The 27,266-nt window shown below is 39.6% G+C and overlaps 2 long non-coding RNA genes across 11 annotated transcripts; one reads left to right on the forward strand and one right to left on the reverse strand.

Moving 5' to 3' along the window:
- Positions 1 to 10,159: 10,159 nt before the first annotated feature.
- On the reverse strand, positions 10,160 to 14,080 carry LOC131256295 (uncharacterized). Its single transcript, XR_009176727.1, has 3 exons — positions 13,833 to 14,080; positions 12,399 to 12,564; positions 10,160 to 12,273 (listed from the first exon to the last, which is right to left on the reverse strand). It is a non-coding gene; the product is annotated as an uncharacterized LOC131256295 (long non-coding RNA).
- Positions 14,081 to 18,442: 4,362 nt separating this feature from the next.
- Positions 18,443 to 26,707, forward strand: LOC131255421 (uncharacterized). Of its 10 annotated transcripts, none has more exons than XR_009176018.1 (6): positions 22,476 to 22,998; positions 23,132 to 24,058; positions 25,307 to 25,952; positions 26,077 to 26,172; positions 26,266 to 26,345; positions 26,457 to 26,707. It is a non-coding gene; the product is annotated as an uncharacterized LOC131255421 (long non-coding RNA). The 10 variants fall into 10 exon arrangements; XR_009176021.1 differs by having other exon boundaries at positions 25,307 to 25,719; positions 25,863 to 25,952; positions 26,077 to 26,345; XR_009176020.1 differs by adding an exon at positions 18,443 to 19,082 and having other exon boundaries at positions 22,836 to 22,998; positions 25,307 to 26,345.
- Positions 26,708 to 27,266: the final 559 nt, after the last annotated feature.

The following is a 27,266-nucleotide window of genomic DNA, read 5'->3' on the forward strand; positions in this document are numbered from 1 at the left end:
ACAGAGCATCAGGGAGGTATTTTAATGGTAGGAAACTTGTTTGCTATGCTACGGCCCATCATAAATTCGGATTGAGATCATTTTTCGGCTCAACGCCTAAAATGATCTGGGAAATAGGATGGTCGGCTTGGATTATATAAAAACATCAAGGTGGGGCCTGCATGAGTGGCCCACCACTCCCTTCTCTTTTGGCTAGCTCGTTAGTACACTCCCATGTCAGTTTACACTTCACTGTTCGCCAACATCCAGCGTCCAGGGACGCTGAACGACATACATAAACACATCATTGTGGTGGGTCCCATGTGGACGTGGCCCACTAACATATATACATATAATATATATCTTATGTTATATATATACAATACATATTATATTATATATATTATATATTATATAAAATATAACATATAGAAAGAAGGATGTATTGGGCCCATCCAAACAGTGGATGGTGTGGATCATCACCTGCAACAGGGTGGGCCACACCGTCTGATGTAGATGGACGGGGTAGATATAACACATATTGGTGGGATCCACACCATCACAAAGAAAGAGAGAGAGAGAGAGAGAGAGAGAGAGAGAGAGAGAAATATACGGTGAGATAGAGGGACCCCGCCACTATGGGCCCCTCTTGCTTAAATCACATACATCAAAATGGGTCCCACCAACAAGTGGGCCCTAAAATCGAAAATAACGGTAAATCACCCACCTTATCTTCCTTCTTCTTGGTCCCTTAGACTCCAATGCTCCTTAGCTTGCCTTTTGATGGAGGTTGATGGGAGATTGATGGTGTGGATGAAAGATGAGAGGGTGTATATAGAAGATGAGAAGGTGGACTACACTTGTGGTTTGGGAGAGAGGGGTTGGACGTGTGAAATTTTTTTGTTGATTGGGAGATTTGAGAAATGAGAGAGAGAGAGAGAAGTGATGGGTGATGTAAGGAGAGGTGATGGGAGGTATGGTTTGGTTTGAAATTTGGTAAAAGAGGGATGGGTAGGGAGAGAGTTGACTTATGAAAAAGAGAGAGATGGGTTACATGTACTTGACTTGTACTTGAGGTATGGAGTGTACTTGATTGATTGATTGATGGGACATATGGTAGAGATTCCCTCGTAATTCGCAACGCGCGACATTTCTTCGGAATAAACGCAGACCGACATCTTCTAGCCTGGGTATCGGTTCGGTGCGCGAGTCGCGGCGTTGGAACCGCGGCGAAGACGCGGTCGCTAGGATACAAGTCTCGGGTTGATCTGACTCGGATTGACAGGACTCGGCTTAGGATCCCTCGCAAACATCGGATAAAGGTCGAAGGTTGCCAAAATTCAACTAGGAAGATCGGGGAAGCCTACGGAACGGTACGGTCTAGGATATGGGGCTTACAGAGGTGGTGCCAATATAACCTGGAAAAGTGGGCAGTTGACCCTCTGGGGCGGTGAGAAACCGCTATTCCTCATCCTGGTGAAGCAGTTCATCTCTGTGTGGCTTGGCCTCTTGCATTAGGCACACCACACATCAGGTCACCTCACAGGGGTAGGTGAAGCCGTCAGCCTCGGCGGTGAATCTGCCCGTGGCCTCTTCCTGAGGAATGGTCTGCTCTGAATCTCTGGTCGCGGCCTAGGAGCCATCGATGCTCGCATACGGGACTGCCTGTCCCCATCTTGCTCAGCTCTCATGGACATGCTCACTAGCTCAGAATAGCTAGGTATGCTAGCGCAGCACATCTTCGAGCGAATATTTGATCGTAGGCTTTCAGAAAAATGCCGCATACGCATCGACTCATTTGCTAAAATTAACAGGGCATACCTGCCCAACTCTGTAAACCTGTTCTCGTACTCTGCCACTGACATCCCTCCCTGTCGAAGGCGAATGAACTCACTCTCGAACATAGGACCTCACCCGGCTTCGACCAGGCAGTCCATCATCAGATATTGCCCGAAGAGCTTCTCATCCACATGAGCTTCAAAGAGGACCCTGCGATCCTGAAATCTCCCATGAGACATATCCGTCAGGAGGATCCTTTCGAGGGGAACCTGGGGATCAAGCTCCCGCTTGGTCCGTATCTCCCGATCGACATTAACACTAGTAGCGGTGCCTCTAGGCCTCCTTGAACGAGTAGGGCGACTAGGCCCGGCCTCATCCGTAGGCGTCGTCTTCTTCCCCATGAGAGAAAGAAGTGTGGAAATCGAGAAAATGGCTGTCACAAGCTCGAACAAGGCCATGGAAAAGAGAAGATAGGTGGAAAAATGAGGGATTGTTGAACTTGAAGGTATGTGGGACACAAATGAGGGATTGTGTTCTTAAATCAAAGGAAAAGAGAGAGATAGGAGAGGGTTTTGGTGGAAAACGGTGGGAGGGTATATGTGTTGAAGAAAAATGATGAAATGGGTGAATGGAGGAGAGATTTGAGAGAGATATAAAAAGTTTTTGAAGGAAAAAGAAGCTTGGAGGGGTAGGTTATGAAGGGGAGGTGTGTTTGGAGGGTTTAAATTCATCCCAACACACGTCAGTGGGCCAAACAGCACCCAAGGGGCGTCGGCCCGAACCGGCCCGCCCTGCCAGGCCAACTAGCGGGCGAGGCCTCGCGGAACCGACGAGGCCCTCGCCATCCTTTGGACCATCCGGCGATGGCTCGCCGATGGGGCAAGGTCCTCCTGCCCCCTGGACTCCAAAAATGTGTGAGACCCACCCTGGGTCCCCCTAGAATTGTTTCGTTTGGGCCCTGACTCTGTTTTGAGTCATTTCGGGTCATTTCGCGTAATTTCTGGTATAACTATGTATTTTCTCGATTGTTGAAGGCTGGGATTGGGTAAATTATGGTCTGAACCCATCGATTGACGGTCTAGGGATGATCCGGGGTTATCTCAAGCGATCACGGATGTGTACGAACCCGATCTTAGCGATCGTTTTCGGTAACTTTCGCCAATTGGCGAAACTGGACAACCTAAGCTTGTTTCTACAGTTTTCTCGCACCCACCTAGGTCTAAATGCATCTGCGTACGTCGTGTGACCATAACTCAGGTCCGGTTTAATCCAAATCATGCTCTGATACCAACTTGTAACTCTCTGAAAATCGGGGGTCGAGCAAAAGTCCAACTCCCGAGTTCCAACGCATCACTTATGCAACATATTTAATGATGATTAAATGTTGTCTGTATTAGTGCATAAAACATGAATAAGATTAAGCCAAATCAACAAAATATAATACAGGGACAGTTGTAATATGCAAGCGGAAGACTTACTGAAATATGTATAACTTTATAAACTAGTTTAGGTCCCAAAGTATGTATGCATTGCCAGGTCAATAATTACATGTATTGTTTCAAATTACAAAATGTCAAAAAGTAATAGTCCACTACAAGAATAACCCTGAAGCCCCGCTGATCAGAACGGTCTATGTAAACCTGCCTGAATACTGCATATATGAGAAGACATCCTCATCGTCTACGAAGTCCGCCTCCGCCACATCAGTCGGGTCTCCATCTGCAGCTAAGACAGAGTCTAGTTGGTGTGTATAACACCGTCCCGAAACGTGGAAGTGAGTGATCAACTCAGTGGAACAATAAAGCAAAGGTTAACATGTTATCAATTCAGTCAAGCAGTAATGATAAGGCAACACAATCAAACATTCTTAAGTACTCTGGTTAATGTAAGAATGGTATGTATAAATGATGCATGCCCTCGCCTGCACTCCCTCTGCGATCTTCATCTAACGGTCGTGCATGTCAGTCACTTCCTCAGTGCTCTGCCAACGCCAAACGGCACATGCAATGCGGTGCATGAACGTGATTACCAAGTTCTTATTAGTCCTTTTAATACAGTAGGATTAAGAAGCTAAGGTACCTCCCTTATGTCAATTCCTAAACGATGATCCATTCTAGGGTCGTCAATCCTAGTAAATCGCATACGATGTTACAGTTCTAGGTCGCTGCAAAGGGCTCGTCACCTTATCAATGCAGGCCTAGTGTACTTCTGTTGCTACGTAAGGGCTCGTCGCCTCTACGCAGTCTTAGCGTACACTCGAGGTCACTACAAAGGGCTCCTCACCTTATCAGTATAGGCCGACAGCTCGAATACAGTGTCTCATACCACCGCATTCGGCTCACGAGTCTGGGTTGCTCACTGGTCACTACGGGGAAGCTCGTCACCCCATCGTAGGCCGAAAGTTCGACCATGGTGTCCCATACCACCATGCCCGGCTCATGAGTCTTAGCGGATCGAGGTACCAAGGTTAAAGGGGTTTTCACTGGTGAGTTTGGTACCTTAGATTCAAGCAGTAGCGTCCATACATGGTGAACATACATCGGGTCAATCGGGTTACTTGACGAGCTCGACTATTAGGAGTGCACATTGAGTTGACCGACATGAAGTGCGTAAGCACTCCGTGTGGCCTAACCACTGCCGACATCCCAAGTACGGCTTGGATTCATCGATCACGTCTTATGTGGCGAAACAACCTCAGCCACCTATTCAGTGCCTGTTACCGATTGCCTGGACTATTCTGTAGTCCCAAACACATTCAATTATAACATATAATCATTCAAGATAATCAGAACAGTAATGGATCAACAATTCCAATCATACAAGCATGTGAGCATCTGATGGATTTCAACTTAAACATGAATTCACACATATGCAGTCCCTAAATAAAACAGACAAAGAATATAAGTTACATGGAGGAAATCATACACGTCATTAAGGTAGTCGAGAATCTCTTCTCAACGCCTATATAAAGTACAATTTATTACACATTTGTTCATTCAGACATTTCTACAAACACTTAGACTACATATTCCAACATACATGATGTATGTTGGTGATAGCACGTCTTAGGGCAAATTCTTTTGCCAAGGAGTTGCTACACATACAACTAGCATAACCACACGATAATTAATCATGGCAAACACACGTTCAAATTTCATACGTATACGACCCTTTCTACAAATACATGGAATACACTAAACTCCATATAGTTCATATATATCTGAAACACGAAACAAACATCGCATTTGGCATGTGAAATAACACTCACATCAGTAATAAACTATTAACCGACATTGAAAGCCTTAAAAACCATAACCTATACGTTTATAGTCCGCACCTTTCGCCGGTAGACTCGTAGCGAACTCAATTTTGAAAGCTAAGTCTTGTCTACGGCAGATTGGCAACCTATAGCATAAATTAGGTTAGCGATTTCATCTATTACAATAGTTGAAAACCCTAAAACAGGTTGGGGTTAGGATTCCTTACCTAAGTACGGAGTCGGAATCGCCTGTATAGGGATACAGGAACGGCAGTTGAGTGCGTGGAGTAGTGAGATCGAATCCCAAGAAGAATCTCCAACTCTCACTCTCACTTTCTCTCTTTTCCCTTCTCTTTTCTCTTCTTTCTCTCCTAGGGTTTCTTAAATTCGTATGGAATATGGGAGAGAGTGTTTAAGGTCCTTATATAGGCCCAGGTTTGATGGAAATGGCCCCAGGGCCAATGTATACTTAGGTTATATCCAAATACGGACTGTTCCGGTCCAACAGAGCACTTCTGGTGGCCCATTTTCCACGTGCGGTTGGACTTAAGCTCCCTGACCATGGATCTAGGTCAGGCTGAGTTTTCGTTCCGATCGGGTTTGCAGATCGACCGTGGCGGACCCGTTTCAGTTCAACGGTCACGATCACTCGATCAGGGTCACAAGTACACCGACATGTGTGGGACATTTCTCCTGATCCGAGGATGTATTTGGGTCAGATTCTGACGGTCTGAATCCTTATATTTGGCCCGCAAGCAACACGACTCATTTACTTAAATTCAGATTTTATTTCTAAATATTTTCACATTTCTCACACACTTTGCTCCAGGCTCAAGTTGTGCATTTCTAGACACAATTAGGACTTGATTTTCGAGGGAGTGGTCAAGTCCATTAATGCGGTCATATCCGTATAGTTTCGGGGTAATCGGACTTTCGACGTGCGGTCCAGTTTTGATACGAAGTTTCAGGATGCTCCCGAGAGCAACCGAGTTTAGGGATGGATTCTAGATTTCAGGGTAATGTAGCGTCAATGATACTGCATGGTTTGGGTCTTGCAGATCATATTTAAAGTGATTAGTGCTAATTTCATAAATACTCTAGTTTAGCACTTGCTAACATTAACCTAATTTCTAAAAGTTTTGGTCCTGGGTGATTTCTGCCTGAGGTGGTACTCGGGTCCTTATATGGATTTTTCCGAGACGTTACAAGAAAGAACATTGTTTGAAAACCAGGCACCCGGACTCTGCTCGGCTGAACAAGTCGATAGTATGATTAGTAAACCCACTCCCTGATACAAAAGATACAAAAGAAAGTAGAGCAGTAACAAGCCTAACAAGACAACAGCCAAATCAAGGAACCCACTCCTTGATTAGCATTTTATAAAATAGAAAGCTATTCAATTTAAAGGTAAAATTAAACAGAAAGGGAGAGAATACAAAAAAGCACAGCCGGGGTCTTAACTTATATATATATATCCAAGACCTTCTGATCAGTGGGAGACCATTGTAGCATGAGACCATAAAATGCCCATGTGATAGCACAGTCAGTTGGAAAACAGTATATGTTCATGTGGTAGCACGGTCAGTTGGAAAACAAGACATGTTCATGTGGTAGCACAGTCAAATGAAAAACTGTATGGGATGCTTGATGCCCCTCAGGCCACATAGTTATGGTGCAAGAAGGAATAGGAACTTACAGTATGAAAAACTTTTGGATGCCAGTACCAAACCTAAAGGAACAGGGGCTTAGAGTATGTAGGAAAAACTTTTGGATGCCAGTATCAAACCTAAAGGAACAAGGGCTTACTCCCTTGACTTTTCTATTTATTCCTATTTCCTCCTCTCCATTGTAACATACATTAGACCAACCACAAGAAGTTTCTCAACTATGGACAGGTAAATTAGTCAACTGGTCCATTTCACCTAATTGGGAAGGGAACATGCCCCTAGATAACTATTCAAAAAATCAGAAACAAAGCCCCAAAATATATTCATTAACATTTAGTTCTGGGAGTCAAAATAAAAATTTAAGAAGAAGATACTGTACAGATCTAGTTCAATAGAAAATAGTCCAACATTGGTGTGGCTAGGGTCATCCAACATCAGATACTTCAAGTGCATGATCCATCCACCGTGGAATGCCGGCCCTAAAAAGGGTTTCGACAATGCAAATCCCTAATTAGGAATTTGTTATACAAATCCCTAATTAGGGATTCGACAATGCATATTCCTAATCAGGTATTCTAAATTGCAGAAAGCAACAACAAGAAGGAAAAAGCCTTACATCATACCTGAGAATCCAAGATTCACGAGCAGCGGAAGGCCGAGCTATAGCAGAGGGACGAGGAGATAGAGAGAGAGAGATAGAGAGAGAGAGAGAGAGCGAGAGGGAGAGGGAGAGGGAGAGGGAGAGTGAGAGGGAGAGCGAGCAGAGAGGGAAAGGGAGAGGGAGAGGGAGAGGGAGAGCACGCGAGAGGGAGAGGGCCGGAGACGGAGAAGGGGAGGCAGAGAGAGAGGGAGTGGCAAAGAGAGGGAGGGAGAGGGAGCGGCAGAGAGAGAGAGAGTCGACGCCTGGGGGTTTTTTTTTTAATAATATAGCGACCCTTTGCCCGCGGCCGTTAAAACTGCCGCCGGCAAAGGGTAGCCCCATCGGTCGGCAAAGGTAATACTTGACCTGACCAATTCCAACCAGAGGGTTAGCCCAAGCCCAATCCAGCTTAAAGAGGACCTAACTGCAATTTTATATTCATGAAGAAGTAGCACACATTAGCAGTTAAAATTAGCTCACACTCCAAATCACCATTCATTGTGTTTCAGACCGCCAAACAGTGATTGTTGATTTGTCGGGAAGTTGTCCCGTGCGATCCCACTTTGCAATGTGGTGAAAACAAGCTAGCTGATTCCAGAATTTGATGAGACATGTTCAGAGTCAGTTCAAAGAACACGAGAGATACAGATATTCTTATAGAATTCTCTAAACACAAAGTATCTACTACATAGCTTGTAATGATACACATCTGATAAATTACAACTTTTAGCTGTCCAGAAATCCAGATTGTCCAATTTGCTGACCCAATTGTAGATGAAGCTATACATCACTGTCAGATCTTGTGGGTTTGGTGGTATCATAGGTCCCCACAAAAGAAAAGAAAACTAAGGGAAAAGCGATATAGCTTTTGATTACTTGCTGTCACCAACAAAGTCAGTGAAAACCACATCATCTTCAATTAAAAAACAATCAGTCGGTGGCCAAATATCAAGTTACCAACCAAAATGGTGGAAGCAGAAATGTGGGGAGAGTTGAATGAATGTGGAGCATAAAGCGAAATCTAGGAAAAGGATTTTACCTGAACCCCTTGCAGGAGTTCTTCAAGTTCCACTATTATCTACGAGAAGGATGCTTGTGATTTGATGTTTAAAAGAAACCTAACCCCACCCAAAATTGTAATAATTTTGTTAGTACTTGGATTAGTATGTGAAACCTGGAGCTAAAATCCTTCAAAACAAAACACAACTAGCGGTGACTAAGATGCAATTGTAAGCAACATCATAAATTAATAGAGTTTGGCTGATAATGAGTTAATGTGACTAGAGTCTAGACAAACATAAACAATGAGCCAAACAAGGAAATGTTTAAACTACAATAAACCTATCTGTATAATATCCAAAATACCTGAAATTCAATGTCTAACAACCCCCACAGGACCCCAACCTGTTTCTGTGAGCAGCTGGGTACAACTGCTAGACCAACCCATAACACCATCACATCATAAATCAATAAAGTTTGGCTGTTTCACCCAGACAGTTTGAACTTTGAATGGTTTCTTTCCCAAAACAGAATTTTGGTGACAAGGCCTATTTTAGTGGTCAGGTCCAGTCCAAACCAGCTCGACTGTCCAATCTGATCTGGGTTTTAAAACACTGCATACACTAATATCTGCATGCATATAGATCAGTAAGGGGCATAGACATGTCAACCACTAGCACACACATGTTGACATGTACAAAAACGTGTAACACAGACACAACAAGAGGTGCAGAGACTTTAGCACTTGAACAACATTTTATATTATCAAAACAGGAATTCTCATGACTAGCAAAAGTTCAACAATTGGCTGCCTACCTGACATCAACTCTCTACCCATGTTGGGGACCAAATGGCGCATTGCAATCATCATTTAAATTACCTTAATGTTATTTTTTTCATTGAATATGGTCTTAGTGACATTTTGGTATTTATAAGGAACCTACAGTTTGAAAGGAAAAAAAAAAAGAAGGGCAATTCCATGCCCCTTTAATATCAGTCTTACTTCAGACCCTAAAATGGCATTGTGGAAGATAAAACAGGGAACAAAAAATCATATAAGATGAACAATTAGACACTAACCTCATAAAGAAAGACGTCCCAGATTCGAAGAGCCAAGGGGAAGGGAAAGAGTATGAGAAAACAGTTATAAACCACTGACTTGCATACATGCTTGAATTTCTCTACCCACCTTTTCCTTTAGTGGGGCCCACTTGATTCTTGGATCCTGATCAATCTCTCTTTCTTGAATCTCTAAACATTTTATCAATAAAGATCTTTAGTCAAAGAGAATAAAAGAGTTTAAATGCTGCAAAGATCCACTAACGATGTGGATAATAACAGGAGGAAGATAAGCAATAGATATCCCTTCTTTGCAAGCCTACATGCCAGTAGCTTCCCTAGGTAGAATACTACAGGGAGCTTGCAACATTGCTTTTTTATCAACATCAGTTTACTTTTTGGCAAACTCACTGTGGTTCAGTCCAAGCAGGTCCACTGGTGGCCTAACCGGTTTGACCCACAACATGTATAAATATATGTAATGATATGAACTAGGCAACTCGATGCCTGTAGCATGGTTGGTAGTGTGCTTAATTTGCAAAAAGCTGGTTATGGGTTTGAATCCGACATGGATCAACTTAAATTTTATCTAAAACAGTTGAAAACAGCGAGTCCAACAAAGCAAAATGCACAGCCTGAATGTGCGGACCAGTTGGACTGGACAGTTTGAATAGTTCCCCGCTCAAAACAGATTTCTAGGTATGCCAGTCCAAACTGGTTCAACCTAGTACTTTTTCTGCTTTTAGAGAGAGAGAGAGAGAGAGAGAGAGAGAGAGAGAGAGAGAGAGAGAGAGAGAGAGAGAGAGAGAGAGTCCACTTTAGGTTTTAAAACAGTGCTTTTATGCAACTTTAGTTACGGCATTTTGCTAAGTCTTCTCATAAATTGTAAAGAATTCATATGGCCCGTGTGACCCCATATTTTCTTCTCCGTCCTGTATTCCTGTTACACTGTATGTATGTGCCACTAATAAGAGTCGTGTTTTGAAAAGAATCCTCAAAAACTGAATTGTGGAGAAAATACAGCCAAACAAGATTGAACTAGTTTCAGGTGGACCACAACATACAAAACAGTGGTGGAAGACCATTATAAACATTTTTTTTTTGTGGGTCACAAAAGTTTTGGATCTAATCTTATCAAAACAGGTTGGATACTAGCAGATGGCAAGTCAAAAATGATAGTGTTGGAAATATGTAAATACCCATGAAAAAGCTGGACAAATAGATGGTCATCGGTCCAACAATCCCTGATGTTGATGTCATGGGTCAATGCAGCCAAATGTCAAGGTCCCATCGATATAACCCCTCTTCTACTCTTATGTATGATATTGAATATTGTCTTAGTTTAATCAAACTAATAAAAATTTTCAGAATAAGAGCAAGATTTTTCTCTAGGTCTTCGGTACCAAGTTCGAGTTCTTTTGCATATTCCACTTCAATGTCTTTTATTTTTTGGGAACTTCTTGGCACTGTCTATGATACGATACTCCTTTTCGTGTTTGCTAAATGAAATTTCAGGTACTTATAGATCACCATATTCTCTCACTTGGTAATTACAATTTACACCTAATACAACATTACTCATTTTTTTACTGTTGTACCATATTCATCCTGCTTAGGATATTCCCCATAGTCATTTCATTTTATTTACAGTAGAATCCCAACATCAATAAATAGCCCTTTATTTCATACATAAGAGTAGAAGAGGGGTTATATCGATCAAGAATTGAGCTTCCTTTTTACCCTGTGATCAAGATCAGCAACTTAATTCATGACACCCTTGAACCAGTCAAAGGAACCTTGTTCCCAGGTCACCCAGTAGAAATAGGCATTGGTTGTCTTTAAAGGTTTCTTCCGTTTCGGAGACATCTTATTAACAGAGCTTGAATCACTTGTTCCAGTACACGAATCAGTTGCCCAGCTAAAATCCGAGTTGGAATCCTAAAAACAGCAAATTCGAGCAGTTAATAAATTCTTCTTAGCACTATATTTCCATCTTTTTTTCTCTTTTCCTTTTTTCTTTTTTGGGAGGGGAGGGAGACAACTTTTCATGTAGCTCAGGAATTTTTTGCAAGCACAAAGACATATGATGCCCATACTCGCAAGCACATGGACCAATAAGGAACACTTGTGCAAGAACCAATCTTTCCATCAGGTGGACCACACTTATTACATCTGCTGGCCTACAAACCAGGCTGTTTCACTTGCCAGGTGGGCCAGTGTTCAAACAAATAGATCATCACTATCATCATCATCATCAAAGCCTTATCCTAACTAAATGGAGTTAGCTAAACTATCATGTGCGCACGAGCATGCGTGTACAAAAGAAATGGATGGCTAACAAAAAATTCCTTTAGTGGTCCATATGTTTTGTAGATTAAGGCCCACCTAAAAAGTGAAACAGCATGATTTCCAAGCAAGAAGATCTAATCATTGTGGCCCACACATGCACTTGCAATTGGATGAGCATGGATGTGGCCTTAGCAAACCTGCAGGCCAAGAAGTAAAACATACTAGAGATGCCAGAATTTGGATTCACAAGAGAGTGACCAAGTCAAGGAAAGAACAAACAAATGACACTCTGCAACAAACTGGAAAAGAGATGCTATGGAGAAACCCGCGTGCGCAAGAATAATAAAAACAAGATGAGAAAAAGATAAAAATGTGGCAACGCAATCCATGATCAGAGTCCAAAAGAAAACAAAACCATTAGCTTTGACTAAAATATACTCATTGCTTGCTCTTCTATTTTTATGATATTATTGAGCAAATCTTTCAATATGTTGATGAAAGGTGTTGCTCCTATTCCTAATCCAACGAGTAACAAGACGTCATATTTACGATAATCCTGAGCAGGAGCTCCATAAGGCCCATCTATCAAGAGCTTTGGCAAACTGTAATAGCAAGAGACTTAAATGTCAAAAACATAAAAAAGAAAAAGAAAAAGAAAAAGAAAATATAACCAGAAAAGTAAATTCAACTCCAATGATTTTGGGAGTAACAGAGGCAGGGTCTATACCTTTTCTTGGTGGTTTCATCAGCTCTTAGAAGCCCACTTTTACCCGCTACTGGAGGCTCACATACCTCGGAGAAGACCCTTTTGAGCTCGTGTCCAATCTCCCAGCTGCTGGATGTGGATGCTCAGGTAATCATCTCCGGGAGCTGAAGTAATTGAGAACGGGTGCCTGTGGTGCACATATTAGTGTGAACACAAGCAAATTTTGAATATACTACTGATTAGCAGGGTAAATATAGTGTCCCTTCATACAGGAAATGCTTAGGACACTGTTCAAGAAAGCATGATACAAACAAAGCCTCTAAAATTCCAAATGACTTCCAGAAAAATGAATTGAATTGATGAGTTCATATATTCAGAAGAGTGACAGGAACATTGACATTATGTGAAAGTTTATTAACATCAAGATTATAAATCCCTCTAATCTTAAAGGAAAAATCAGTAGGGCGTCGATGGACATGATCTGGGCTTAGGGTCCATCCAATAATTTGGATGATCTAGGCCACAAAAGAGAATCCCAAAGATTTGGAAGTGTTGTTGATATCAAGCATAACTAAATGGCCAATATTTTAGAAAGTGAAATACATGGTTTAGAAAATGACGATGGTGAAATACACATGACAACTACAAGTATTACCTATACATACATATGCACATATGTATATATGCATGAATGCATGTGTCTACACACTCATGTATGTAAACGCACAGACATGCATGCCAAATATATTGGAAACTGAAAGAAATGATTTTTTCCCCTAAGCCACGCTAGGGCCTCAATAAATTACGTATGTTAATGGCTAACACATGCCCAGCCCATGAAACTCATAAAGAGATTGGAATATTTCAGTAGATGCTACTATTTATTTGATCGTTGTTTTGTATATTGTTTTCTATGAAATAAAGGGCTATTTTGTGGTAGTTAAAATGATACAATAGGAAAACTTTTGATATTCTGGCAGAGTATGATGGTCGATATACAGGATCTAATAAATTGTAAATGCAGCATAGAATCATAACTCAAATTAAACCAAAGGTTAGACTAATTTGGTCAATTAACTACACTCATGGTGGAAATTTATTAGAAAATAGCAATGGTTCAAATTCAGGGCACTCCAGTCATCTCCAATTTCCCGTGGAAAAAAGAAAAACAAATGCCCTTAATACCACAAATATCCAAACTAAGACCTGTTAAAACCCAATTGCAAGTAGGAAGATTATATTTAAAAAATAGAAATTAAAAAAAAAATGCAGTTAAAGAGACAATGTTCCTGTCAGGCACACTGTCGAATAGCTTGAGGGCATGTGCCAATCCTCACATCTTATATACATATTTATTAACCCATGTCCAAACATGCAATCTGGAGGTTTTGGATTTGTAATATAGGAGATTGAATGGCTCACTATCTCTCCAATGTAAAAGCACATAGATCTTACTGATAGATGTAGAGTTGAAGTCTTTTCCGCAGTTTACAAGAGCGATTCACCCAATCTCTGCATATCACTTGAACAGCTTCAAGAAAGAAGAGAAAAAAAAATAGATCAAAACCTTAATGCTTGAAAAGAATATCTGAGAGAGATAGATAGGGAGAGTGAGAGTGAGAGGAGAGTGAGCGGAGAGGGAGAGGGAAAGGGAGAGCGCGTGAGAGGGCGAGGGAGAGGCAGAGAGAGGGAGGGAGAGGGAGAGGGAGAGCGGGCGCGAGAGAGAGAGGGAGAATGAGAGCGCGCGAGAGGGAAATGGAGGGAGAGCGAGAGGGAAATGGAGGGAGAGCGAGAGGGAGAGGCAGAGAGGAGTCGGCGCAAGAAGGGAAATGGGATTAGAGCTTTTGTTTTTTTTTTTTAATTTTATAGGACCCTTTGCCTGCGGCTGTTAAAACGGGCCGCCGGCAAAGGGTAACCCCATCCATCGGGTAAGCCCTGTTTTGTTGTAGTGTTCAGAGGTGTATCTAACAAAGGTACTCACTCATTCCCATGAGTGAGATAACATACACATGTATGTGTGTCATGCTTGTGAACAATATCCTATCTGAGTGTGATATAACCCGATCAGATAGTATCATCTTGATGCTCATGATGCACAAAACTAGGAAAAATACTTTGGTCAATAAAAAATGCACGATGGATGATATAATCAAAGATTATGATGATGGGCCATGCGCATGTGCATGATACTCATAATTTCACATGCTTTTGAGAAGATTTAATCAATTGGATTTATAGATCTAAGAAATAGAAAGATATTGATGGGATTCAATTGCATAATGGTCCACTCGATCAAACTAGAAATTAAATAAATCATAACTGTCCATACTCTTGGCCTAGGATCAATAGTTGTATTGGGGGTAAATTTATAGAAATTATGTCATTTAAAGCTAATGACAAGAGGATTAAAATGAATTGTTAACATTAGACGGGTCATGAGCTGAACTAATCAATTTCAATAATCTAAGCGATATGTCCATTCTTATGTTAACTTTCAACAGTTCAAATGTCAATCAGAGAGTCAAACATTAATGTAGATGGTCTGAATGGATGATCCATTGTGTGGATTGGTATTTTAATGGACATATAGTCATCGATCTAGGTCAAAATGGTTAGATGGCCCACCTAATGGTAATTTTCGGTCAATATTTAAAAAAAAAAAAAAAAAATCTACCCCTAAAATTAGTAAAGGGTTACACGAACTCAGCCTCAGTTCACTGAATTCAGTGAGTCGATTTACTGAGTCAACTCGGCAGGGTCGACTCGGTTTCATTTCTTTCTTGGATCAGGGGCTCCTACAAGAACGCACGGTTGCAGTTTGTTATCAGGGAAAAAGGTCCGTTTTAATGGTGGATTTCGCATCGTTGCTTCTTCCTTCGATCTATCTCTTCTAGACAGTCTGGATTGGCCCAATGAAGCTTAATGACACATAAAATCAGAGTTCTAAGCTCGTTCCCCCTGTGGGTTTGGAGTTAGAAAGATTCGGCCTTCGCCGCACGACGTCATGAATTACGGCGAGGATCATGGTCGAGACATGGTTCTTCTCGATCAGGTTTACGTGTCTGAGAGAATTGGTGGGTCCCACGATCATGAATGATCATGATCTATAAAAAATCTTGGGTTTCCAGATTCATTTGGGAAACTTACACCTGACGTAGCTTGCGGCTACGCAACACAGAGGAAAACGAACACAATAACCGGTTCTCTCAGTCGAAATCTAGAGCTGAAGGTAATGGTGGGTCCCACAGATACGGATGATTGAGATCGTGATGAATTTTCTTGATGTTTTGGAAAGTGTCGAAGCGACAGTAAAAGGAGAAGAACTTGTTTGGCTTCGGGTTTTCAGTTTTCTCGAAATCGTGGCGAGGACGGGTTAGCTTTGAAATCTTTTCGATTTGGACGGTCGACACTTGACGAAGATGGCATCTCTCCGATCGGGAATGAAAAGTTTCCGAACCTAAATGAAAATCCGGTTTCCGAATCTCATGCACTGGAGTTTTTGGGTTCACAGTTGCATGCACGCACGTGCTTATGCACACGAGCTGATGCGTTATGGTCCCACTCCACTCATGTGGATTGCCTCGGTGTCAGGTTGTAAGGTTAAGAACTTGATGGTTTACTAGATGAATGGCTTTGATCCACCAAAGATTAATTAAAATCATTGTTTTAGATCGTAACGCTATAAGAGGTTAGGTTTGTAATTAAGGGTCTGATGAACTGAAAATCACTATTACAGGTCCACGACGGTTTTAAGATTGCACTACAAGAAATCTCGGTATCAGCGGCGGACTACCTCTGGCGCCCACAACGAACTGCCAGTGTATATGTAAAATGAGCGGCGTTTTTATTTGGCCGCCAGTGTACGGATAAGCAACCGCCTCTGGAAAAAATAAAATAGGGCTTTTTCCCTTCCCGAATAAGCTTCCCCAAATCACGCCTGCTAAATATCTCTCCCAAAACCCCTTTTCCCTCTTCTCTCTCAAATTGCGCCCACCAAATCTCTCTCCCAAAACCCCTTTTCCCTCTTCTCTCCCAAATCGCCCCATCCCCAAATCGTGTGCGCGCCAATATTTCTCTCCCAAAACCCTTCTTCCCTCTTCTCTCCCAAATCGCCCCATCCCCAAATCCTGAAAGTCTCTCTCTCTCCAACGTCCCTCGACTCCGGCCTCTCTACATATGGCTTCCATTTCCATTGCTTGTTGAAGACGCTGATCTCTCAGCCATTGCCCTCCTTGCTGGAACACGCCAAAATCCGAGAAGGCCCGCAAGAGGAAGAAGCACCAGCAACAGCCGCAGCAGTATGCTACTCTCTCTCTCTCTCTCTCTCTCTCTCTCTCTCTCTCTCTCTCCGGGTTTCATTATGTCTGAAATATCTTGCAGAGTGTGATGGATGATACGCAGGCACTTAGAAATTGCATACACGTCATACATGGTGGAAAAATCTGATCTACATCTTGCGGGTGGTGGTGGTTTTTGGTTTTGTTCTGTTTTTTTTTTATTATTTTTTTTTTATATAAAGTGTAAAGAAAAGGTAATAAAGATGATATTAAAGTTGAACCTTAACAAGTATTTTGCATTATCTGGGGAATTGTAACCCCATTCCTCAAGTCCATGTCCAAAACAGAGAGTCACTTTTAGAAAGGTGAAACACCTTTAGCATTTAGGTGAGGCTGGATGTAGAGGACATTGAAGCTTCTGTCAAAGCTCTTTATCTATGCATTTAGTAATCAGATGTCCGCATTTTATGTAAATTCCATGCCCACAATATGCTCGACTATTTGACTGATACTTTTTTTTTTCTTTCTCTATAAAGTTTATGCTAGAGCAGAGTAGGCACTAGCTCAAATAAATAATGAGTTCAATTCGGCTATTGCACATTGAGCATACATGCCATTTTGAGCTGGTTTGATGGAGAAATCAGAGTGAGCACGCATCCTGAGGTGTATTGTGCCTTTTGCAATAATGTGAACAATTTTAGCACAATTGGCTGGTTTTCAAATGGCTACAGATTGTTGTTTTACCCTACTATCTAATCTAGGCTTTGAGTACTCTTTTGAATTTTTGAGCTATTGATCAAAATGTTAAAGTACTTTTGACTAGGTTCTTGAGGTTTAGAGAAACCCAAGTTAGCTTGCTGCAAGTATTGACTGACTCAATTTGAATTGACTTGATCAAGTGATTTTGTTTATTACAAGTGAATCAAACTTACACCCTTTTTATCTGCGGGAATATTACCCTGTAGAAATTTGATACCCGGTCTGTTTTTCATCACCGAATCCCCCGGTGGCTGGTGAGTCTTATTAGTTAACACCTTCTTAACAAGTGTTGGGATTCGGTGTCTAGGCCAAAATGGGTATGACGGACGAGTTCGAAGCTTCTTTGCAAGTATACTATGGGGATTTGATACTGACATTTCTTTTGAAGTGAATGAAATGAAGGTGTGGATTTGAACTGCCTTCAGTTCTTTTATTTTTTTATTTTTCTTTTTTGCCTTCTTTTTTTAGGTCCATCAAGTCATTCTTCTATTTTTGCACTGTACTTTTAGAGCTGCTCATTTATTGACGACAAATATGTGTATCAAATGAAAAGCTTGTGGATGAAGTGTAATTCATATGTTGGCGACCTCAAAGCTATGATCATTTTTGAATTTGCTTCATGCAGAGATCTGTAGCTTCCACAAGCAGGAGAACAGCCATCTGATTTTCTGATCTCAAGCAAAGAAGATATTGGTTTCCTCTAATGGCATTGTAGCTTGCCCAGTTTTTTATTTATTTATATATTTTTTTTATACACACTGTTATTTTCACATAAGTGAGTAAATGTCCGAACGTAATTTTTATAGTATCCTGCAGGTAGGAATTGGGTTACTAGTATTGCAGCAGCTAAGTGGAGTCAATGACATCCTATTTTATGGGAGCAATATTTTCAAAGCTGCTGGTAGGTTTAGTTATCAATATTTTCACCAGTATTGTGCTTTTTTTTTTTCAGTTGAATGTGGACAGTTGCTGTTTTTACCTTCTTAGCCATCTACAGGCTACTAAATTCCATCTGGTCCATCCCAAGCCTGGGTAGAGGGTTGATGTCAGGTTTGTTGATGGGCATTGAACCTTTGCCAGGCAATCATAAAAAAAGATCCCAAATAGCTGGGACAAGGCTATAATGATAATGATGACAATATACCATCTAATTGAGTCCAGATTTGAAATAACAGGATTCTCCTATCAAGGAGATTTTCTTGACATGGCCCATTATGATGATAATGGTGACAATATACCATCTAGAGTACCATAGCATTTTACTCACCACAAATTGAAACCACTTGTTTTGAAATATCTTATCCATTACTCAGTTTTCAACATGCACGACATGGGCAGTCTGTAACTGTTTCCAATCTGATACGTTCAGTTAGTCTACAATTCAATATTGTCAGAATTTGCTGGCCATTGATTGGTGAGAAGACAGTTCCAACTGAACTGATAGTTCTGCATTTTGACACTTCACAGAGGGAGGGAGAGAGTTTAGGATTTCTTCAAACATGTTCAAGTTGCCACTGTTTGTCTTATTACTTTTCACCATGCCATTTGATTCATCAGCTGGTTAAGGATCTCTTCAAACAAGTTCAAGTCGCCACCGTTTGTCTTACTACTTTTCACCATGCCATTTGATTCATTAGCTTGTTTTGAAAGGTTTTTGGAGGTCCATCTGGTATGGATCTGTTCATAAGCTTTGTTTTGTCTTACTTAATGGCTTGTTACTACTTTTCACCATGCCATTTGGTTCATCACAGTTTTTAGTGTTTTCAGAATGCCCTGGGAAAGGAATTATGGTATTTGGCATGATCATCCACGTGTATAATCAAATGCTTATAAAAAAAAACAACAGCACTAACACAGAGGAGTCTTTTTTGCTGCTTCTATGGTGATTTGATGGATTCATGGATTTAAATTTGCTTACATTTGATTTGATGTTTTAAGGATGCAGGGGCCTATAGTGGTCCTTTTGGTAGTCTTGAATTTTGAAGTTTATCACCTTTCAAAAAAAAGAACAAGAACGAAAAAAAAAAAAAAAAAAAAAAAAAAAAAAAAACAAAAAAAAGAAAAAAAAAGAGAGAAGTTTATAATGTTATTTTGTGGGGCTTATGTGAGGTTTTGTGGGCCTGATCTATGGCATCCCTAATGAAATGTTAAATAGAAGTGATTGACGGGGGAGAGAGAAGTTAACAAAAACAAATGCAGCAACTGAACATTGGGTGATAAACGAATGAAAAAGAAGAAGAAGATTTGAATGCAAACATTACTGCAATAGCTACACCATTTCAGATTATGTTTTGTATTTTAAAGTTACCACTAAGAAAAAACAGGCATTATGATAAACCAAAGATCTAGGAAATATCATATAGAGGATTAAGACAAATGAAGACTTGCCAAACATCAGCAAAAACAAGATGTCAAAGACAAATACATAGCTGAATGAAGCCAAAACAAACTTACCATTGCACAAATACATAGCTGAATGATTTTTTATTTTTTATTTTTTATTTTTAATTTTTTTTAATTTTTTGTTTCTTTCATCATAGCTCTCTTTCTTTTTAGAAGTTCATATAAAATCAATACCATCATGGAATTCAGTTTCTTTTATAAGCTCTTCTTGCTATACTTAAACTTTCTCTTTTTCTTTTTTTGGAAGTTCAGATTGAATCAAAACCATATGAGTCTCAATCTACCTCATTTACTTTTTGTGGGCAACCTATGATTATGACAGCGAATGTGGTATCAGAAACAACAATTTCTACTATGCTGAAAAATCGGTCAAAGTCTTCACCATCTTGTGGAGTTTCTGATAAACCAGACGGCTGCCCTTTAAATTACTCCATGAAAGAAAACATTGTTCTTGATTAACTAGTTTTTTATCCAAGGATATGGCTAGTTCTATTGTATGAGATTGGGAGCCTACAACTGAATGAATGGCACCATTCCAGTCAGTTTTTTATCCGAGGATATGGCTAGTTCTATTGTATGAGATTGGGAGCCTACAACTGAATGAATGGCACCATTCCAGTCTATGTACCTGCTTCACCAGAATGGTGGCATCTTAGTAAAGGCACTGGTAAGTGTTAAATATAAACTTGGTTATGGGAAAATATGAGAAATTGTGATCAAAGGGCTCTACCTTGCAAAAAAAAAAAAATGCAGTGTATTTTTTTTTTTTTTTCGCAAGGCAAAAGTAAATTAAAGAGTAATTAAGTATAGCACTATGGGCTGGTTGGCAACTTTGCAAGATTTGTTTGATTGCAATATTTACTTAGATTGGAAATGTTCAATTGTAAATATTTAGCTGTCTTTTGGGAACACAATTGGTGCTGAATGGGTCTGTTACTAATCATGTGTGTTTTGGTTTCAGGTTTCTGAGGAGTATAAGCTTGTTCCAGATACACTTTACCTCACGATATATTTCATCGACCAGTTTCTCTCTCAAAACTACATTGAAAGACAAAAGCTCCAGCTGCTTGGTTTTACCTGCATGCTAATTGCCTCGTAAGTTCTCTTTTCATCCCAGATTTTGACGAGATCTTTAAGTTTGAATAAGCATCAAAATTGTAGAATTGAACATTTTCATGGGACGCTTGTTAACAACTGAGACCCTTTTCGAGTTACTTGTTCTATTGTTTACGTGAATGGTTATGATGAGAAGATATTTTCTTCTCAAATGTGATGGAGTGACTTTAATGCATTGTAAATCCAATGTGAACTTGCTGCTTATTTCATGTTGTTTCTTTCTTTTCGTAGTTTGGAAAAGGATGCAGAGCATAAGGTACATGGAAAAATGAATAAAGAAACAAGAAGCTCCCAAATCTTTACTTTTCTAGTAAAGTTAACTCACTTAAATACCGAAATCATATAATCCCATGCAAACTAGAAAGGTGTCTCCATTAAGTTTGACCTAAATGAATTTGCTTAAATATCCATCTGGCTATATTCTGCTTACTCTATCAATTTCATCTGAAGTCGTCGAAACCTTCCTGTAATGGAACAGGTCTGAAACCTCTCTATTTTCGTCATTTTAGACTGTTTTTGCGAAATGTTCTGGTTCAATTTTTTTTATACTTTTCTGATTAATATTAGCTTGTATTTTTGTTCATTTTAATTAAAAGAGCTTCCCAATAAAATGGGTGACTTGAAAAATAAAAACTTGTTATATCCTCTTCATGGAAAGGACAGTTTATTTATTTATGTTGATTTTTTCCTTTATGTATCTTTTCCTCAATGGAACACCAGAGCAGTCAGTTGAGCTACCATGTAATAGACAAACATGAAATAAGTTTCTTCCATTTGTAGATCAGGGACGGGTGTGGTTCTCTACATAGAGAAGGCATCTTCTCAATCCGGTGTAGTTGGTGTTGTGGAAGTCGTTGTGATCGTACAAGTAATTAAAAAAACCCCTAATTTACAGATTTATTGACTGAGTTTCGATCTGCCTGATTTTTGGACTCTTGTCCTAAAGTGAGCATGAGAAACAAATGCACAGAGTGGTTTGAACATGATATGAAAAGAAGGAAAGAGATAAGTGTCTCGATTTACAGTTAATAATTGTATCTAAGTTCATCAGAGATGCATTTACATGAACAGATCAACTGAGTTGTTGAACATCTAATTACAATTTATAGTTGTTAATTGATCAATTGCTTTATTTATAGTTGGTTGGATGATGAATATACTTGCGATTGAGAATAGAAATAAACAACTTACAATATATATATATATACCCTGGAGGATTTATTTTTTAGGGGGACATGTTATTATTGTAACTTGGCTTCCTTTGCTAAATGAACGGATGATAATGGGGCTTGTTTAAATTATATTAGGAAGCTTTGTCAAGCCCAGAGTGTATTTTCACTAACCCGTCCGAGTGGCTAAGGAAGATACTTATGGATAAGAGTTGGATTCATCTGCCAAGGTAGCCATTTAGAAACTTCTCATTTTCGTTGCTTTGGCTTAGTGGTCAAGATGCATTCTTTTGACATATCCTCTAATTTCATTGTCTGATTTAGGGTGAGCGATGCATACTTAAATGGAGCTGTGACGCATCGTCCCTCCCTCTCTCACTCCCAAAACCGACGCTCTCTCTCTCTCTCTCTCTCCCTCCCCGCCCCCCGTTCCATCCTCCCAAAACCGACAACCTATCTCTCTCACTTTAAATGCTAGAGGAGAGAGCTCCCCTTTGGATTTGCAGGATCCAACCCAGCAGCATCCAAAACTGCCTGCAGGTTGGCTGGAACACAGCTTTGAGAAGATCCAACTAGCAGGGGATTCCAATTGGATTTGTGCTTTAAAATTTTTATTATTATTTATCATTAGCATTTTTCTTCAATATTCTATTGTCTAGTTTAGCATCAATGTTTTGTCTGCCTTCTTCTTTTCCTAAATTTATAACTGGATATTGTGATATGTTGGCATTAAGGCTTTAGATGACGACGACAATGAAGGACTGGATTTTGTGACAACTTGAGAATCTACTTTTAGAGATTGTTGAATGATGATGCTGTCACAAGATAGAATTAGGAGGGGCCTTAGATCTTGGAAGGTTGGAAAGGCATATGTATTATCATACATCATTAGGAAGGGTAAGTAGGAAATGCCTAAATGATTTTCAAACTGATATGTATGGCTTCTAATAGAGCTTTGAATCAGGTTTTGATCAGAATTTTTTATTTTTTTTTTGGTCTTTTTTTCCTTGTTTTTTACCCTTTGTTTCAGGTTGAGAAGTTTCTAGCGATTTTAGAGGATAATGCTGGTTGATGCTTCAGTTGTTTTAGTATTTCCAAAACAGCTAGAAGAGATAGGTAAAGTAATCATCAGTCTTAATTTCCAACTTGTATTGCTGTGTCTGCATAAGATTCGAGTATTTCCATGTTTGCACCCAACATGAAGCTTGTAGTTGGCTGTAAAATATCTATCATGAATAGAGTAATAGATGCTTGCCCACGTCTATACATGAATCTGCTCCGCTTCCTGTCATATTTTGTGCAACCATATTTCAGATTTTTCTCCAGGTGGAAATTAATTTAGATGGTTCTATTGAAAGCACCTTTATTTCTTTCTTTGTTTTAGAGTGCATCCTAGAGACATTTGTATCAGACTGAATTGATGGAAGGATTGAATGTCATTAAAACATCTCAATAGGCCCTGCATGTCAATTTGTATGTTCAGCTTATCCTAGAGACATTTGTATCAGACTATGAATTGAATTGGCTCTAATGATCCTAGCTTTCTTTCACTGTTTGGATTTTTAGAATTTAATGCTAGATGGCATGTATTTTAGACTTGATGGGTTCCATATTAATGAAGATTATAGATGCAAAAACTGGAAAGGAGAAACATGTTACAATTTCTGTTGATGATGGAATTTGACCGAACACATCATTGTCTGATTTAGCAAAGCTCAAACATGCATTTAAGGAGGGTGGATTTCAACAGATTGTTGAGGTCCATGATTTCAACAGTCTGATTCAAGTAACCATTTAAGGAGGGTGCAAAAATTACCATCACTGAACCCAGACCTGGAGCAACAGAGACTGCGATTATAATATTTGGAACACCTGAGCAGACACATGCTGCACAGAGTCTTCTTCAAGCATTTGTACTGAGTGAACAGGGCACTCCTTGACTTGTTGCATTGGACTGGTAAACTTCGAAATTCTGCTGCATCTGACCTGTCTTTGAGTATATATTCAGCTAGAAAGAAACAGTATGATTTGCTCCTTGTTAGCTGCTGATGGAATCACTAGCATCACAACTTCATCATCATCATAGCCTTGTCCCAACTATTTGGGGTCAGCTTTATGCAAGTCCCTACCCTAGGTTAGTGAACAATCTTTAAAATTTTGTTATGGATATCTGTACTCATACATTGTTGGAGAATCTGACAAACCTCTACATTCTCAGATTGCATTGAAAAGCACACAAGGGAAAGGAAATGGCTGGTTATACACAGAGGGTTTTTTCTGTTGGAGTACTTGCGTTCTAAAGGAGAGGAGAGTAGAGGGAGTATCAATGCTTTGATTTGTGGATTGATGGATGCTCTGATTTGAAGTCACTTCTAAAAGGACTACAAGAAATTGGAGTTGTGGAGTATCAATGCTCTGAACGGTATACATCCGTAGCCAACGCCAATTAATTGAATATGGCTTAGATGACATGAAGGCAATCAATTTGAAATTGATTTATTTTTTTTACCCATGTGTCAATGCATCAGATGGAGCAAAATGCAATCATGACCATCCATCTTCTGGTCTGTACTATATATGGGCCATGGACCAAAAGTTGTCTCAATTGAACAACTGTAAGTATCTGGGGATTTCACTTTTACCCAGTTGCCTATCATTTTTCATCAGTTTTTGCCTGTGACCATTTGTTTGTAAATGAGACCCATCGATGCTATGCGCCACCAGATAGATAGATGTTTTGTATCCTCTATACACCACATGCATAGCGGTGGAATCTAAAATATCTTTTTCATATTTTCTTTTTTTAATACGAAAATAATGCTTACGGCTTTTTTGTTAAATCTAAAGTTTGAAATTTGAATTTAAAGTATGAAAACCTATTTGGTAACTACCCAAAAGAGAGGCTAAAGTCTAAACATTAAGTATTGAATTTGAAACAATCTGTTTATTAACAAACGTCTGAAATATATTAATTTGATTCATTTGCTAATTCTCTAACTGTGGACCCACTATAATTTATTTTCTTTACATTCACACTGTTAATCCATTTTGACAACTCATTTTATGGCATGACCCCAAAAATGAAGTAGACCCAAATCTTAGGTGGACTAAACCACATGAAATAGTGGTGATTAACCGTTAAAAACTTCTCACGGGCCATGAAAGTTTTGGATCAAGCTGATATTTGTGCTGTCCCTTCCTCCAGGTCTTTGTGACAGTACTAGCAGGTTGGATGGAAAATAAACATTACTTCCCAAGATGTTCTTAATGGTGGGTATTCAATCACCATTTTCTCCCTAACGTGGTCCACATAAGATTATTATTATTTTTTTGGTCCACAAGATTTGTATTTACTTCATTTGTTGGATCTTGATATAAAATTCCTGTGGTGTGGTCCACGAAATATTAGCTCCTTGCAACATCACAGGTGGGTCCATTGTTTCATACCAATTCCAGCTAATGGTGACCCCATAACTTGGTGACGCCAAGACATCACCGAGGTGGTATCTGGCACACCACAAAATCCGCTTCTACTAAAATTAGATGCCGACTCCTACCAAAGGCTTCAACTGGAATTTCGTGATGTCACGGTCCAAAAATCAGGCAAGTCCACTCCATGTAAGGATCACCAAAAGCAAGGGCCCCACACCCTTGGCTTATTATTATTATTTTTAATTTTCTTACCAATCTTCATTGCTTCAATATAACGAAGGGTTTCCATAATGTTTGACTTGTATTATGTATTTATCTTTGGTTGTAAGATGCTTATTCAAAGTGGAAGTAACTATATAGAGTGTAGGCTCAGGGGTCCACAATGCTTACATGAATGTATGATCAAAGCTGCTCATCAGGTACAAGCCACTATATGGCTTTCCTTGTGCTGAATTCAGGTCCATCCATATTGAGTTGCATGCTAGTTAATACTTCTGTAAAAAGGCTCATATTGAGTTGCATGCTATGGTGCTTATGATGCAGTTTTATCCTTGAAGAAAAAGGGAAGAAAAATCTGTCCACATATTTATAAAAAAAATAAAAATTCCATAGGTATTCTCCTCCATCTGCTAGTTACAGGTATTTATTGGTTCCTTTTATTTTATATCAAATTTGTTTTTTGGTTATTTTATTTTGTTTTGCAAACTTTTGTCTTTGCATTGGTAACTGAAGGTGGAGCATTTGGGGTGGAGTATTGGGTAACAGAGGGGGGCTTTGTTGCTTCATATGGGGATGGATATGGACTTCATTCGGTATGGTTGTTTTTGCAGGAAATATTTATGATTGAACATTTAATTTTAGATAGTGTAACTCAGATTATGAGTGTATATACGGTTTTATTACTTGACCTCTATGCATGACAGGGTGGTGCTGACAAAGGTCTTCTACATGGCATGAGTTCTGGTTCTTGGGGTGCATTTGAGAAGTCTCGCCTCGGGCGTCGTTGAAGTCCGTTGATTTTTTATTTATTTTTCCTTGTGTCTCAATCTGTAAATTTTCTATCCATTATGTAACCTTTCATTCTCAGGCCCCCTGTAAATGAGACTGGTTGTAAATGATTTATAGGTTGTGTTTGAATGCTAATTTAATCTTGTAAAGGTCTTTTGATTTAGAAGATTCATCCTAGTAGAATTTTTAATTATTTCTATTATTTTTTCTTTTACACTATAAATGATTTACCGGCGTATTAAATAGATTTTAGCAGCGTTTTTTATTCTCTCATTAGCATTGTTACATCTTTTTACCGGCGTTTGTTGTTACCAGCGTTTGTTGCAAAATTTACCTGCGATACATGCCCTGGGAGCTTGTTTTAAACCATAAAGTGCCTTTTTCAGGCGATACACATGATCGGAGTGTTTAGGGTCTTCAAAACCCTTAGGTTGTTCAACATAAACCTCTTCATGTAAATCACCATTCAAGAATGCACTCTTGACATCAATTTGATAAATTTTAAACTTTTTTAAACATGCAATGGATATGAATAATCTGATGGATTCAAGACGAGCTACTAGGACGAAGGTTTTATCATAATCGATTCGTTCTATCTGTGTGTACCCTTATACAACCAATCTTGCCTTATTTCTTATTATATTCCCTAACTCATTGGATTTATTTTTAAAGATCTACTTGGTTCTTATGATATGTTTATCAGAAGGTCTTGGAACCAAATACCA

Source organism: Magnolia sinica, chromosome 9, assembly GCF_029962835.1.
Source record: "Magnolia sinica isolate HGM2019 chromosome 9, MsV1, whole genome shotgun sequence".
NCBI classification, from domain to species: Eukaryota; Viridiplantae; Streptophyta; class Magnoliopsida; order Magnoliales; family Magnoliaceae; genus Magnolia; species Magnolia sinica.